The sequence below is a fragment of the Ranitomeya imitator genome, chromosome 1 (genome assembly GCF_032444005.1).
Source record: "Ranitomeya imitator isolate aRanImi1 chromosome 1, aRanImi1.pri, whole genome shotgun sequence".
NCBI lineage: Eukaryota > Metazoa > Chordata > Amphibia > Anura > Dendrobatidae > Ranitomeya > Ranitomeya imitator.
The window spans coordinates 633,330,265-633,344,741 of record NC_091282.1 but is presented as its reverse complement, the minus strand read 5'-3'; positions in this window follow the sequence as shown (position 1 = coordinate 633,344,741).

Sequence of the window (14,477 nt, the reverse complement as noted above, 5' to 3'; positions counted from 1 at the left end):
AACACCGCCAGTTTTAGCCTGGAAGTGCTAGCTGCACAGAGAAAAACACCAGCCAATGTGTCAGTGGGGTTCAGCACCGCCAGCTGTTCCCCAGCTGTGTAGCCGGCAACGTGACCTGCAAACGCCATGCAGGCACATGAACTGAAATTGAAGGGAGCCTGCCCCCCACCCCCAGGTGTTTCTATGTATAACAGCCACCTTGTTCAGCAGTACTGCTGCATTTGTACAAGGTGGCTGAGTTTTTCGCCTTGCCCACGTGGAACTCAACACGTACAAAATGTGTCTCATTGAGACCATTCCACTGTCCCTGAGGTGTGACTTTCCTTTCTAATGATACGCAGCACCCCCCTTGGTAGCGCTTCCCATCTTTTGACATCATGGTTAGCTGGCTGCGCCTGTGCATCCGCCCTGCGTGAAACAACGCCCCTCGTTGTCTTATTTATTTTGTCAGCGAGGGTGTGGTTTATGGGCACGAGCAGTGCATATGTTCGCCTGTCGTCACTCATCTCCTTCCGCCTTCTTCTGACTGTGCAGCCTCATGGCCGCGGCATGCGAAAAGGGATCAGCAGAGGCCGCCCAGTCTGAAGCAGGTGTAAGGACGTGTGTGAGCGTCGAAAATATTTACTGCTCAAGGCCACGAATCCCAGCACCGCAGTGTGACTTTATGAAAAGGCACTGTGGGTCTGGGATTTATGGCCATCGTTAACCGCAGCGGCCAACATGAAATGAGGTCATAAGACGGGCAGCGCTAACAGGGCATTGCCAAGGGATAACACAAGAGCGCAGACTCCTGTACAGCAAAAAACAGCGCCAAGCACAAAGGCGTTATTTGGGACACCTATGCTGCGTCTCCTTAAAAATACAAGTCACGCCTCAACTACAATTTGACTGTAGAATGGGCTAAATTGTGTACATGTTGCATTCAGCGTGTGCAAGTAGAAAAATTAATAAAGCAACCTTTTACTTGTGCAGCATTAATGCTGCACAAGGTGTGGCTCTTGTACTTTGTAACACCTGAGGGGGGGTTAAAGTTTACCTTTGAAATTGGTTCAACTAGGCTTCGGCCTACACTCTGCTCCTCTCCTCCTCCTGCTGCCCCTGGGCTATAACACCGCTAGTTTTTGCCCGGAAGTGCTAGCTGCACAGAGAAAAACACCAGCCAATGTGTTAGTGGGGTTCAGCACCGCCTGCTGTTCCCCCACTGTGTAGCCGGCAAAGTGTCCTGCAAACGCAACGCAGACACAAAGCTGACTCCAGTGCAGGCTTCGGCCTACACTCTGCTCCCCCTGCTTACCCTTTGCTCCAACACCGCTAGTTGGGGCTGTAGGAAGACAATCTTTGATAGGCAACACATCCGGGTTCCAGCACCGCCAGCTGGTTCTCGGCAGTGGTTTTGTCACAGGTACTCCCTCGTGCCAAACCTGGTTCCAGCACCGTCAGCTGTTTCTGGGTAGTGTCAAGCTCACTGAGACGCCTATGCTTGCCCCGTCGTGGTGCGGTCGGGTTAGCCAACTCCAGGGTGCCTCCAGTTTAGGAGCTTCCTATGTGGGCTGCGTGAACTGGTAGTCAAGGCTGGTTCTGTAGTGCCAGTAGGCCCTGCTCCCCCTGTAGGACTGTTGGGGTTCGGTAACTGCGGCTGCCTCGCGGCCTAGCTGTTCTCTCCTCTCCTGTGGGCCTTCGGGTCCACCACCTGGTTCCAGCACCGTCAGCTGGTTCCGGGCCGAGCCTTTGGCTTAGGTGCCTCCTCCTGGGTATCCGATTTCCGCCAACGTCAGGCGGTCCTTGGTAGTGCTTTTAAGCGCGGGCACCTACAGCTTACTAACCGGGTTCCAGCACCGTCAGCTGGTCCTCGGTCGTGCCATTGGCTCTTTCACACTGGGGCAACGCATCTGGGTTCCAGCACCGCCAGCTGGTTCTCAGCAGTGTTTTTGTCACAGGTACTCCCTCGTGCCAAACATGGTTTCAGCACCGTCAGCTGTTTCCGGGTAGTGTCAAGCTCACTGAGACGCCTATGCTTGCCCCGTCGTGGTGCGGTCGGGTTAGCCAACTCCAGGGTGCCTCCAGTTTAGGAGCTTCCTATGTGGGCTGCGTGAACTGGTAGTCAAGGCTGGTTCTGTAGTGCCAGTAGGCCCAGCTCCCCCTGTAGGACTGTTGGGGTTCGGTAACTGCGGCTGCCTCGCGGCCTAGCTGTTCTCTCCTCTCCTGTGGGCCTTCGGGTCCACCACCTGGTTCCAGCACCGTCAGCTGGTTCCGGGCCGAGCCTTTGGCTTAGGTGCCTCCTCCTGGGTATCCGAGTTCCGCCAACGTCAGGCGGTCCTTGGTAGTGCTTTTAAGCGCGGGCACCTACAGCTTACAAACCGGGTTCCAGCACCGTCAGCTGGTCCTCGGTCGTGCAATTGGCTCTTGCACACTGGGGCAACGCATCTGGGTTCCAGCACCGCCAGCTGGTTCTCGGCTGTGTTTTTGTCACAGGTACTCCCTCGTGCCAAACCTGGTTCCAGCACCGTCAGCTGTTTCCGGGTAGTGTCAAGCTCACTGAGATGCCTATGCTTGCCCCGTCGTGGTGCGGTCGGGTTAGCCAACTCCAGGGTGCCTCCAGTTTAGGAGCTTCCTATGTGGGCTGCGTGAACTGGTAGTCAAGGCTGGTTCTGTAGTGCCAGTAGGCCCAGCTCCCCCTGTAGGACTGTTGGGGTTCGGTAACTGCGGCTGCCTCGCGGCCTAGCTGTTCTCTCCTCTCCTGTGGGCCTTCGGGTCCACCACCTGGTTCCAGCACCGTCAGCTGGTTCCGGGCCGAGCCTTTGGCTTAGGTGCCTCCTCCTGGGTATCCGAGTTCCGCCAACGTCAGGCGGTCCTTGGTAGTGCTTTTAAGCGCGGGCACCTACAGCTTACTAACCGGGTTCCAGCACCGTCAGCTGGTCCTCGGTCGTGCCATTGGCTCTTGCACACTGGGGCAACGCATCTGGGTTCCAGCACCGCCAGCTGGTTCTCGGCTGTGTTTTTGTCACAGGTACTCCCTCGTGCCAAACCTGGTTCCAGCACCGTCAGCTGTTTCCGGGTAGTGTCAAGCTCACTGAGACGCCTATGCTTGCCCCGTCGTGGTGCGGTCGGGTTAGCCAACTCCAGGGTGCCTCCAGTTTAGGAGCTTCCTATGTGGGCTGCATGAACTGGTAGTCAAGGCTGGTTCTGTAGTGCCAGTAGGCCCAGCTCCCCCTGTAGGACTGTTGGGGTTCGGTAACTGCGGCTGCCTCGCGGCCTAGCTGTTCTCTCCTCTCCTGTGGGCCTTCGGGTCCACCACCTGGTTCCAGCACCGTCAGCTGGTTCTCGGCAGTGTCTTTTGCTCTTGTACCTTCTGCTCCCCATCCTGGTTCCAGTACCGTCAGCTGGTTCCGGGCAGAGCCTTTGGCTTAGGTGCCTCCTTCTGGGTATCCAAGTTCCACCAACGTCAGGTGGTCCTTGGTAGTGCTTTCAGGCACGGGTACCTCCTGCTTAGTAACCGGGTTCCAGTAACGTCAGCTGGTCCTCGGTAGTTCCATTGGCTCTTGGACCTTCGGCTACCAATCCGGGTTCCAGTACCGTCAGCTGGTTCTCGGCAGTGTCTTTTGCTCTTGTACCTTCTGCTCCCCATCCTGGTTCCAGTACCGTCAGCTGGTTCCGGGCAGAGCCTTTGGCTTAGGTGCCTCCTTCTGGGTATCCGAGTTCCGCCAACGTCAGGCGGTCCTTGGTAGTGCTTTTTAGCACGGGTACCTCCTGCTTAGTAACCGGGTTCCAGTAACGTCAGCTGGTCCTCGGTAGTTCCATAGGCTCTTGAACCTTTGGGTAGCCATCCGAGTTCCAGTTCCATCAGCTGGTTCTTGGCATTTTCTCAGCCTTCTTGTACCTTCTGCTACATTTCCAAGTTGAAGACCCTAAAGTCGACGACCCGGAAGACCACCCCGATGACGACGACGACGACAACGACGGCGGAGACGACGACGGCGGAGACGACGACGGCGGAGACGACGACGGCGGAGACGACGACACTGGAGACGACGACCCTGGAGACGACGACATGGAAGACCGAGAAGCAGAAGAACAAGAGGCTGCAGAACAAAGAGCAGAAGAACATTAAGCATAACACTTAATATCAGAGCAAAAGATATTATCTAAATTATATGCAGAAGAAGACTAAGCAGTGTATGGGGGTGAGTCCGTTCCTCCTCGTGGTGCCCCTGGATAAAGCCTGATGCTGCAGGCCAAACTGAACGCGGACAAATGTAACTTTTGAGACTGGCAGAACGGAAGGTGTAATCTTCCAACTTTTATAGATAACAACTACGGGAATGCCTGTCACAAATGAGAATATGATGAAGAAGTAGAATAGGAAGAATAATAACAGTTGAATAAAATGAATATGTAGAATAGGAAGAATAATAATAGTTGAATAAAATGAATATGAAGAATGTATTAAAAAAAAAAAAGGTAAAGGATGAAGAAGAAGATGAATAAGGTGAAGAAGAAGTTGATGTCAAAGATGCTGATGATGATGAAGATGAAAATGTGGGAAAAGTAAAAAAAAAAGAAGGGGAAGGGCGTGGAATAGTGAAACATCAATATCTGACAAAATAAAAAAAAAATTTACATAGTCAATATCTTTGTCACTCCGAACGTCTTTAAAAAAAAAAAAAAAACATGCTATTCTATTTGATTGGGCTAAACCTCTATGACTTTAATGTCTCCGCCACCTCCCCAAATACATCCTGCATTATTCTTAGTTGTTTTCCTTCATGTAGAATGAACCTACAAGGAAAGAAAGGGTTTATTTTAATTCCGATATTTTGGTCCCATTGACTTGCATTGGAATCGGGTATCGGTATTGGCGATATCCGATATTTTTTGAATATCGGCCGATCCTATCCGATACCGATACTTTCCGATATCGGAAGGTATGGCTCAAAACTACTCCCTAACAAAAAAAAATTTTGGTTCCAACATTGTGCTGATGTAAAGTAGACATGTGAGAAATGTTCCTTATTAAGTATTTTGTGTGACATATCTCTGTGATTTAATTGCATAAAAATTCAAAGTTGGAAAATTGCGAAATTTTCATAATTTTCGACAAATTTCCGTTTTTTTTCACAAATAAACGCAGGTACTATCAAAGAATTTTTACCACTATCATGAAGTACAATATGTCACGAGAAAACACTGTCAGAATCACTGGGATCCGTTGAAGCGTTCCAGAGTTATAACCTCATAAAGGGACAGTGGTCAGAATTGTAAAAATTGGCCCGGTCATTAACGTGCAAACCACCCTTGGGGGTAAAGGGGTTAAGATTCATAATGTGTTTCACTGATCACTTCTCAAAATACATTGCTTCCTCTGAACCATTCACACCCACACCATCCCTAGTCATTGTTTATGGGAATCTGGAATTCCAGATAGCAAAGATTATCAATTCTCACTTAGTATGCCGGTCTTTTCAGTATATGGTACACTTGAAGGATTACAGTCCTGATAAGATGATGTGGGTACCAGCATCTGACATTCATGCGATCAGGGTTGCTCCAGTCTTTTCATGCTGCACATCCAGAACAAACTAGCACTGAGGTTCCTGAGGTCCTTCTTAGAAAGGGGGTACTGTTATGGGTAAACCGTGATAGAGAGGGTCCAGAAGATTGCAGCGTCTGGTTACCCAAACTCTTGCACTGGTTAGAACTGCTTCACCATCATACAAACAGTGCAGGTTGTCTTTGATCTGGCATTGCTATGGTAAATCAATTCAGATGATCTCCCCAGAGCTTTCCATCATGGATTGCCTCAGCTGTTCAGTGTTCGACACACCTCTCTCGTATATATGTTTGCCACTGGCATTTGGGAACTGCCAATGATAGTTCATTCTGCCTGGTTTGGAGTTGGAGGAGTTGGTCAATGTTTGAAGTTGGCATTTGGAGAGATGTTCTGGAGATATCTGCATGGAGTTTGTTGATGTGCTCCATTCTGTTGTTTGGTGAGTGTATTTTTGCAGTTTTCATTTATCCCTGTCTTCTCTTGTCTGACTGATTGGTGCTATCCTAACACTTTGGCCTCACATCTTCCTGGGGCACAGAGGGGACATTATTAATAGATGTGGGCACAGAGGGGGCATTATTAATAGGTGAAGGCACAGAGGGGGCATTATTAATTGATGGGGTACACAGAGGACATTATTAATATATGGAGGCACACCGGGAGCCCTGGGGACCCCGCTTCACCTGTGGGAAGCATCACCATCTTAGCTGCCATACCATCACCCCAGCGGACCCCTTTAAGCAGCGTCGGTCTCCACTGACCGAAAACCACTGGTGGCGTCACAAACACAAACTTAATTCACCAAATCCCTTTAAAGACTTTCCCTTTTACTGGGCACCCAGGACCACGACTGGGTCGCAGCTACTGTGACCAGTACCGAGTTCCCCTAGGCCCTGGCGGGTGACTCACAAACATACACATATTTGGTATCTCCATGCACAGAATCGCCTGACCTATCAAGCTATAAAAAGAATTAATCCAATCGGTAAACAGCATAGTGAAAAAAATTGTCAAAACGCTAGAATTACTTTTTTTGGTCGTCACAGCATTGCATTAAAATGCAATAATGACAGATCAAAATAACGTATCCACACTAGTGTTGAGCCACCTCCCTAGTGTTCGGGTTCGGTTCGTCAAACAGGGACGTGTTCGACGAAATGTTCATCGAACGTTCGACGAACACCGTCGAACCCCATTGAAACCAATGGCAGGCAAACACAAACACATACAAACACATGAAAAACACATATAAAAACACCTTAAAAGGTGTCCAAAAGCTGACAAACTGCTCAGAAGACACAACAAACACATGGAAAAGTCACAACTACATATAGTCATGCGAAAAGAAAAGAGGTGGAGGAGTAAAAGGAGGAGGAGACACAGATATAGGCATGTCATGCCCTTCTAAAATCAAGAAGGGCTGGAGTAAAAATCTAAAATCACTCTACCAACACCCAGACGTCTTGACAAAAAAAAAGAAAAAAAGAAATATCTTTAGGTAGAATGGCGGCGGGTCCATTCAGAACACTTTCCTTAGAAGACGTAGTGGTACCCCTGTTGGGAGTTGTGCCAAAAAATGAACCCAATACATTCAGACTAATCCACCATTTGTCATATCCAAGGGGCAGGTCAGTAAATGATAACATTGACGCGGAACCAAGTACAGTACTATGTACTGTACCTCCTTTGACGAGGCAATCAGGCGGGTCAAGAAGTTGGTAAAGGGCACCCTAATGGCCAAAACAGACATTGAGGGGGCATTCTGGTTACTACCTGTGCCTCCAAATAGTGTCCTCCCATTGGGCTGCTTCTGTGAAGGAGCATACTACATAGATCGCTGTTTGCCCATGGGATGCTCCATATCCTGCTCACTATTTGAGGCGTTCAGTTGCTTCCTCGAATGTGTCGTCATGGAAGTTTGTAAGGCGGCACATATTATCCATTATCCCGACGACTTCTTATGCCTGGGCCCAAAAGATTCGCCACAGTGTGAAAACACGCGGTAGTCCACTTGTGAGAAGGAGAGAGCTGGAGGGAGAGTGGACACTCCAGAGCCAAGGGGTTAGATTGAAAAAGAAAGAAGGTGGTGTAGCTTGCTTCATGGGTGGGGTACTCTGCTGAGTAGCAGAAATTGCTACTAGGCCCAAAAGGATTTCCTGGGCCAAATGCCGTTAAAATATAGTACTTAGGTAAGCAGTCGCTGTAGCTTGCTTCATGGGTGGGGTACGCTGCTGAGTTGCACCAAATTCTACTAGGCCCCAAATGATATCCTAGGCTAGATGCCGTTAAAAAATAGTACTTAGGTAAACAGGCGGTGTAGCTTGCTTCATGGGTGGGGTACGCTGGGGGGTAGCACCAAATTCTACTAGGCCCAAAAGGATTTCCTGGGCTAGATGCCGTTAAAAAATAGTACTTAGGTAAACAGGCGGTGTAGCTTGCTTCATTGGTGGGCACGCTGCTGAGTTGCACCAAATTCTACTAGGCCCAAAAGGATTTCCTGGGCTAGATGCAGTTACAATATAGTAGTTAGGTAAACAGGCGGTGCAGCTTGCTTCATGGGTGAAGTACGCTGCTGAGTAGCACTAAATTCTACTAGGCCCAAAAGGATTTCCTGGGCTAGATGCCGTTAAAAAATAGTAGTTAGGTAAACAGGCAGTGTCTTGAAGTACGCTGCTGAGTAGCACCAAATTCTACTAGGCCCAAAAGGATTTCCTGGGCTAGATGCAGTTACAATATAGTAGTTAGGTAAACAGGCGGTGCAGCTTGCTTCATGGGTGAAGTACGCTGCTGAGTAGCACTAAATTCTACTAGGCCCAAAAGGATTTCCTGGGCTAGATGCCGTTAAAAAATAGTAGTTAGGTAAACAGGCAGTGTAGCTTGCTTCAAGGGTGAAGTACGCTGCTGAGTAGCACCAAATTCTACTAGGCCCAAAAGGATTTCCTGGGCTAGATGCCGTTACAAAATAGTAGTTAGGTAAACAGGCGGTGTAGCTTGCTTCATGGGTGGGTACTGTGCTGAGTAGCACAAAATGCTATTAGGTACAGAACGATTTCCTGGGCTAGATGCAGTTAAAAATTAGTAATTAGATCAACAGGTGGTGTAGCTTGCTTCATGGGTGAAGTACGCTGCTGAGTAGCACCAAATTCTACTAGGCCCAAAAGGATTTCCTGGGCTATATGCCGTTACAAAATAGTAGTTAGGTAAACAGGCGGTGTAGCTTGCTTCATGGGTGGGGTACACTGCTGAGTTGCACCAAATTCTACTAGGCCCAAAAGGATTTCCTGGGCTAGATGACATTACAAAATAGTAGTTAGGTAAACAGGCGGTGTAGCTTGCTTCATGGGTGAAGTACGCTGCTGAGTAGCACCAAATTCTACTAGGCCCAAAAGGATTTCCTGGGCTAGATGCCATTACAAAATAGTAGTTAAGTAAACAGGCGGTGTAGCTTGCTTCATGGGTGAAGTACGCTGCTGAGTAGCACTAAATTCTACTAGGCCCAAAAGGATTTCCTTGGCCAGATGCCGTTAAAAATAGAACTTAGGTAAACAGGCGGTGGGTGGGTGGGCTACTCTGCTGACTAGCAGACACTGAAGCTTTGGAGCAGACCTCTGAATCCCTGGCCATAGTATGAGGAAACAACTCTGCAGACGACCCCACCCACCTGGAATTGACGATGGCAACTTCATGTAAAACTCAGCAAGGGGACTAAAGAAAAGAGTCTCCATTTTTTCAAAAAATTCAGCCACAGACACCACTTAAGTGGCATCAATTTCGCCAGAGTTTTTTAAAACGGTTGGTGAGGTGATTTTTAAAAATCATCAAGCTTTTATTCTCCCCAAGATGACACAGGGGTAGAAAAGTCCTTGTGGATCCAGGATTTGTTCATCTTGATGAAAGTTAGTCTGTCTACATTGTCACTGGACAGCCGCGTGCGCTTATCTGTCAGCACACCACCAGCAGCGCTGAACACATGTTCAGAGAGAACACTGGCTGCGGGGCATGACAAGATCTCCAAGGCATGAGTGGCGAGCTCAGGCCATTTTTCAAGATTGGAAGCCCAAAATGAGCAAGGGTCCAGTTCCACAGTCATGGCATCGATGTTAACTTGGAGATACCCTTGTACCATCCTGATCAACGTCTCCCTCATCTGATGATTCTTCCATACCCAGCACCAGTTCATCCTCCACTTCTTCCTCGCCACCTGCACCTTCATCAACAGTTTGGCAGCTACCATGCGCCCTCGGTAATCCCTCTCCCCCAGCCTCCAATGCCAGCCGCCTTGGTGCTGCCAACCTTCTTGACCTTGGAGATATGATCCCTTCCACATACGACTCCTCCTGTTCCTGCTCCTCCTCCTCTTGTTCCACCACCTGACTCCGAACACTGTGTAAGGTGTGCTCCAGCATGTAAATCACCGGAATGGTCATGCTGATAATGGCATCGTCAGCACTAAACATCTTCATCGCTATTTCAAAACTGTGCAGAAGGGTGCATAGGTCCCTGATCTGAGACCACTCCTGCAACGTGATTTGCCCCACCTCTTGATCTTGTTGGCCCAGGCAATACGTCATAACCAGGGGCGGACTGGGCCGGGTGGCAGGAATGCATCTGCCCCCCGGGCCGGTGCCTGAGCAGGTACACAGGGCCGCTGGAGGAGCAGCAGCTATTTTAATACATAGCGCGCCGCATCCCTCCAGCCGGCCCTATGTGCGCGCGTTGCCTGCTCTGACAAGTGCCGCGGCGGCCCGCACTAGTGTGCGAGCACGGCCGCGGTCCTTGTTCCTGCGTGTGCTCGTCTGCCGGCTGCTGCGCTGCCCATGTCAGAGCGGGCAAGCAGGAGACCAGGCGCGCGCGCGGCCCGCACTAGTGTGCGAGCACGGCCGCGGTCCTCATTCCTGCGCGTGCTCGTCTGCTGCCCATCAGTCAGAGTGGGCAAGCAGGAGACCATGCGCGCGCGCGCGCGCGCACATGGTGATATTTCAAAAAGCCGCGCGCGCATAGACGGTGTCTGACGCTGGCCGGCCTGCACCAGCGTCAGAGAAGACTGCTCACCAATGCCTGGGCCCTGGGATGATCCTCTCCTCCTCTTCACTGCCAACGCTGGCCAGGACGCGACACCCGACCCACCTCAGCTCTTCATCCTCCCGACCTCCCCCCATCTCAGGGACCTGGGTGAGTCCCAAGATGATTTTTTTTAATGTATATACAGCAGTATTGCCTATATAATGTGTATAGACTGCTATATATACATTATATAGGTGGTACTGCTGTATATAATCACTATACCACTATAATGCATGTATAGCAGTCTATATCTTATATGGGTGACACTGCTACTTATGCGTATATACCTTATATAGGTGACACTGCAATGTGTGTGTATGTATATGTGTATGTGTGTATATATATATATATATATATATATATATATATATATACACACACACACGTATACATACACACACACACCGCAGTGTCACCTATATAAGGTATATACGCATAAGTAGCAGTGTCACCCATATAAGATATAGACTGCTATACATGCATTATAGTGGTATAGTGATTATATACAGCAGTATCACCTATATAATGCATATATAGCAGTCTATACACATTATATAGGCAATACTGCTACTGATGTGTATATAGGTGATACTTCTGTGTATATATGTCGTTATGTAGATGATACTGGTGTGTGTGTGTGTGTATGTATACACACACACACACGTACATATATACACAGCAGTAACACCTATATATAACGTATATACACATCAGTAGCAGTATTACCTATATAATGAATATAGACTGCTGTATATATGATATATAGGTGATACTATCATTATATACAGCAGTAGCAGTATCGCCTATATAACGTGTATGCAACATTTGCAGTATCACCTATATAATGTACAGACTAATGTATATACGTTATATAGGTGACACTGCTGTGTATAGTCGCACTATCTATTTGTATCTAATCTATATATATAATTGCCTACGGGTTACTTCCGTCTTTCTGTCCTCAACTTCCGTAACGGAAATCCAGCGTTGCTGATTGGTCTCGCCAGCTGCCTGTCATGGCTGCCGCGACCAATCAGCGACGGGCACAGTCCGATTAGTCCCTCCCCTACTCCCCTGCAGTCACAGTGCCCGCCGCCCACTCCATACTTCCCGCAGTCAGTGCCCAGCGCCCGCTCCATACTCCCCGCAGTCAGTGTGCCCGGCGCCCGCTCCATACTCCCCGCAGTCAGTGCCCAGCGCCCGCTCCATACTCCCCGCAGTCAGTGTGCCCGGCGCCCGCTCCATACTCCCCGCAGTCAGTGTGCCCGGCGCCCGCTCCATACTCCCCGCAGTCAGTGTGCCCGGCGCCCGCTCCATACTCTCCGCAGTCAGTGTGCCCGGCGCCCGCTCCATACTCTCCGCAGTCAGTGTGCCTGGCGCTCCGCTCCATACTCCCCGCAGTCAGTGTCCCCTGCGCCTGCTCCATACTCCCCGCTCCATACTCCCCGCAGTCAGTGTCCCCAGCGCCCGCTCCATACTCCCCGCTCCTTACTCCCCGCAGTCAGTGCCTGCTCCATAATCCCCTCCAGTCAGCGCTCACACAGGGTTAATGCCAGCGGTAACAGACCGCGTTATGGCACGGGTAACGCATTCCGTTACCGCTGCTATTAACCCTGTGTGACCAAGTTTTTACTATTGATTCTGCCTATGCAGCATCAATAGTAAAAAGATGTAATGTTAAAAATATTAATAAAAAAAACCAAAAACCTGCTATACTCACCTTCCGTCATTGGACGATGCGCTCCAGCCGGCCGCCATCTTCCGTTCCCAGAGATGCATTGCGAACTTACCCAGAAGACTTGGCGGTCTCACTGGCGGTTTCCTGGGAATGGAAGATGGCGGCCGCATCACACAGCTTCGCTGGATCCCAGGGGTGAGTATATAACTATTTTTAATTTTAATTTTTTTTTTTTAACAAGGATATGGTGCCCACACTGCTAAATACTGCGTGGGCAGTGTTACATACCTACGTGACTGGCCAATATACTACGTGGCTCTGTGCTGAATATTACGTGGCTGGGCAATATACTACGTGACTGGGCAATATACTACGTGACTGGGCAATATACTACGTGACTGGGCAATATACTACGTGACTGGGCAATATACTATGTGGCTGGGCAATATACTATGTGGTTGGGCAATATACTACGTGGCTGGGCAATATACTACGTGACTGGGCAATATACTACGTTGCTGGGCAATATACTACGTGGCTGGACAATATACTACGTGGCTCTGTGCTGAATACTACGTGGCTGGGCAATATACTACGTGGCTGGGCAATAAACTACGTGGCTGGGCAATAAACTAAGTGGCTGGGCAATATGCTACGTGGACATGCATATTCTAGAATACCCGATGCGTTTGAATCGGCCCACCATCTAGTGTATGTGTATGTATGTATGTATGTATGTATATATATATATATATATATATATATATATATATATAATCAGTTTCATCTATACAATGTGTGTACAGCAGTCACAGTATCACATACAATATATAGGTGATACTACAACTACACACATCAGTCGCAGTATCGACTATTGTATATACAGTAGTTTCAATGTGATATATGTTCAGCAGTCGCAGTGTCTCCTATGTGATGTATGCATCATAATATAGTATAATGCTGTCTTAATTACCGAATATTGTAGAGAGGTTTATAGTGTAGAGATGTTTATATAGTATGGCGCTATGCATATAGTGTGGAATTCACACTATATACACTGCTGCCACATCTCTACACTATATAATATATGCACCGCTCTATATTCCTTAACACGGTATATAATATGCCGCTGTGTATATAATATATTGTAGTATACCATTTATACTTGTGTATAAGCCGAATTTTTCAGCATATTTTTTTTGTGCTGAAAACACCCCCCTCGACTTATACACAAATCATTGTCCCAGAAAGACGGAGAAGGAGCAGCAGGTGACAGAGGCAGGAGCCGGCGGCTGTGGCTAAAGCCTGTGCCGCTGCTAAAGAGAAATGAATATTCACTGCACTGGCAGTCAATATTCATTTCTCTTGTAGCATTGACAGCCACAGCCGCCGGCTTCCAGCACACATCCTACTTACCATCCCTGCGCACCCTCGCTGCATCTCGTTTCGGCGCTAGCAGCTCTTCAGGATGACCGATCACGAGTCTTCCGCTCATTAAGGTAATGAATATTCACCCCTCTCCACTCCCATAGGTGTGATAAATATTCATTACCTTAATGAGCGGGGGACATGTGATCGCCCGTCCGGAGCTGCTGGCACCGGAACGAGATGCTGCGAGGCCATGCAAAGAAGGTAAGTAGGATGTGGTTTTTTATTATTTTTTAGGAACCATGCATACATGAACAGGGATAAGGAGCCATGCATACAAGGATGGGGATAAGGATTCATGCAGACAAGGATGGGGATAAGGAGCCATGCACACACAGACGGGGATAAGGAGCCATGCATACAAGGATGGGGATAAGGAGTCATACAGACAAGGATGGGGATAAGGAGCCATACAGACAAGGATGGGGATAAGGAGCCATGCAGACAAGGATGGGGATAAGGAGCCATGCAGACAAGGATGGGGATAAGGAGCCATGCAGACAAGGATGGGGATAAGGAGCCATACAGACAAGGATGGGGATAAGGAGCCATACAGACAAGGATGGTGATAAGGAGCCATGCAGACAAGGATGGGGATAAGGAGCCATGCAGACAAGGATGGGGATGAGGAGCCATGCAGACAAGGATGGGGATGAGGAGCCATGCAGACAAGGATGGGGATGAGGAGCCATGCAGACAAGAATGGGGATGAGGAGCCATGCAGACAAGGATGAGGAGCCATGCAGACAAGGATGGGGA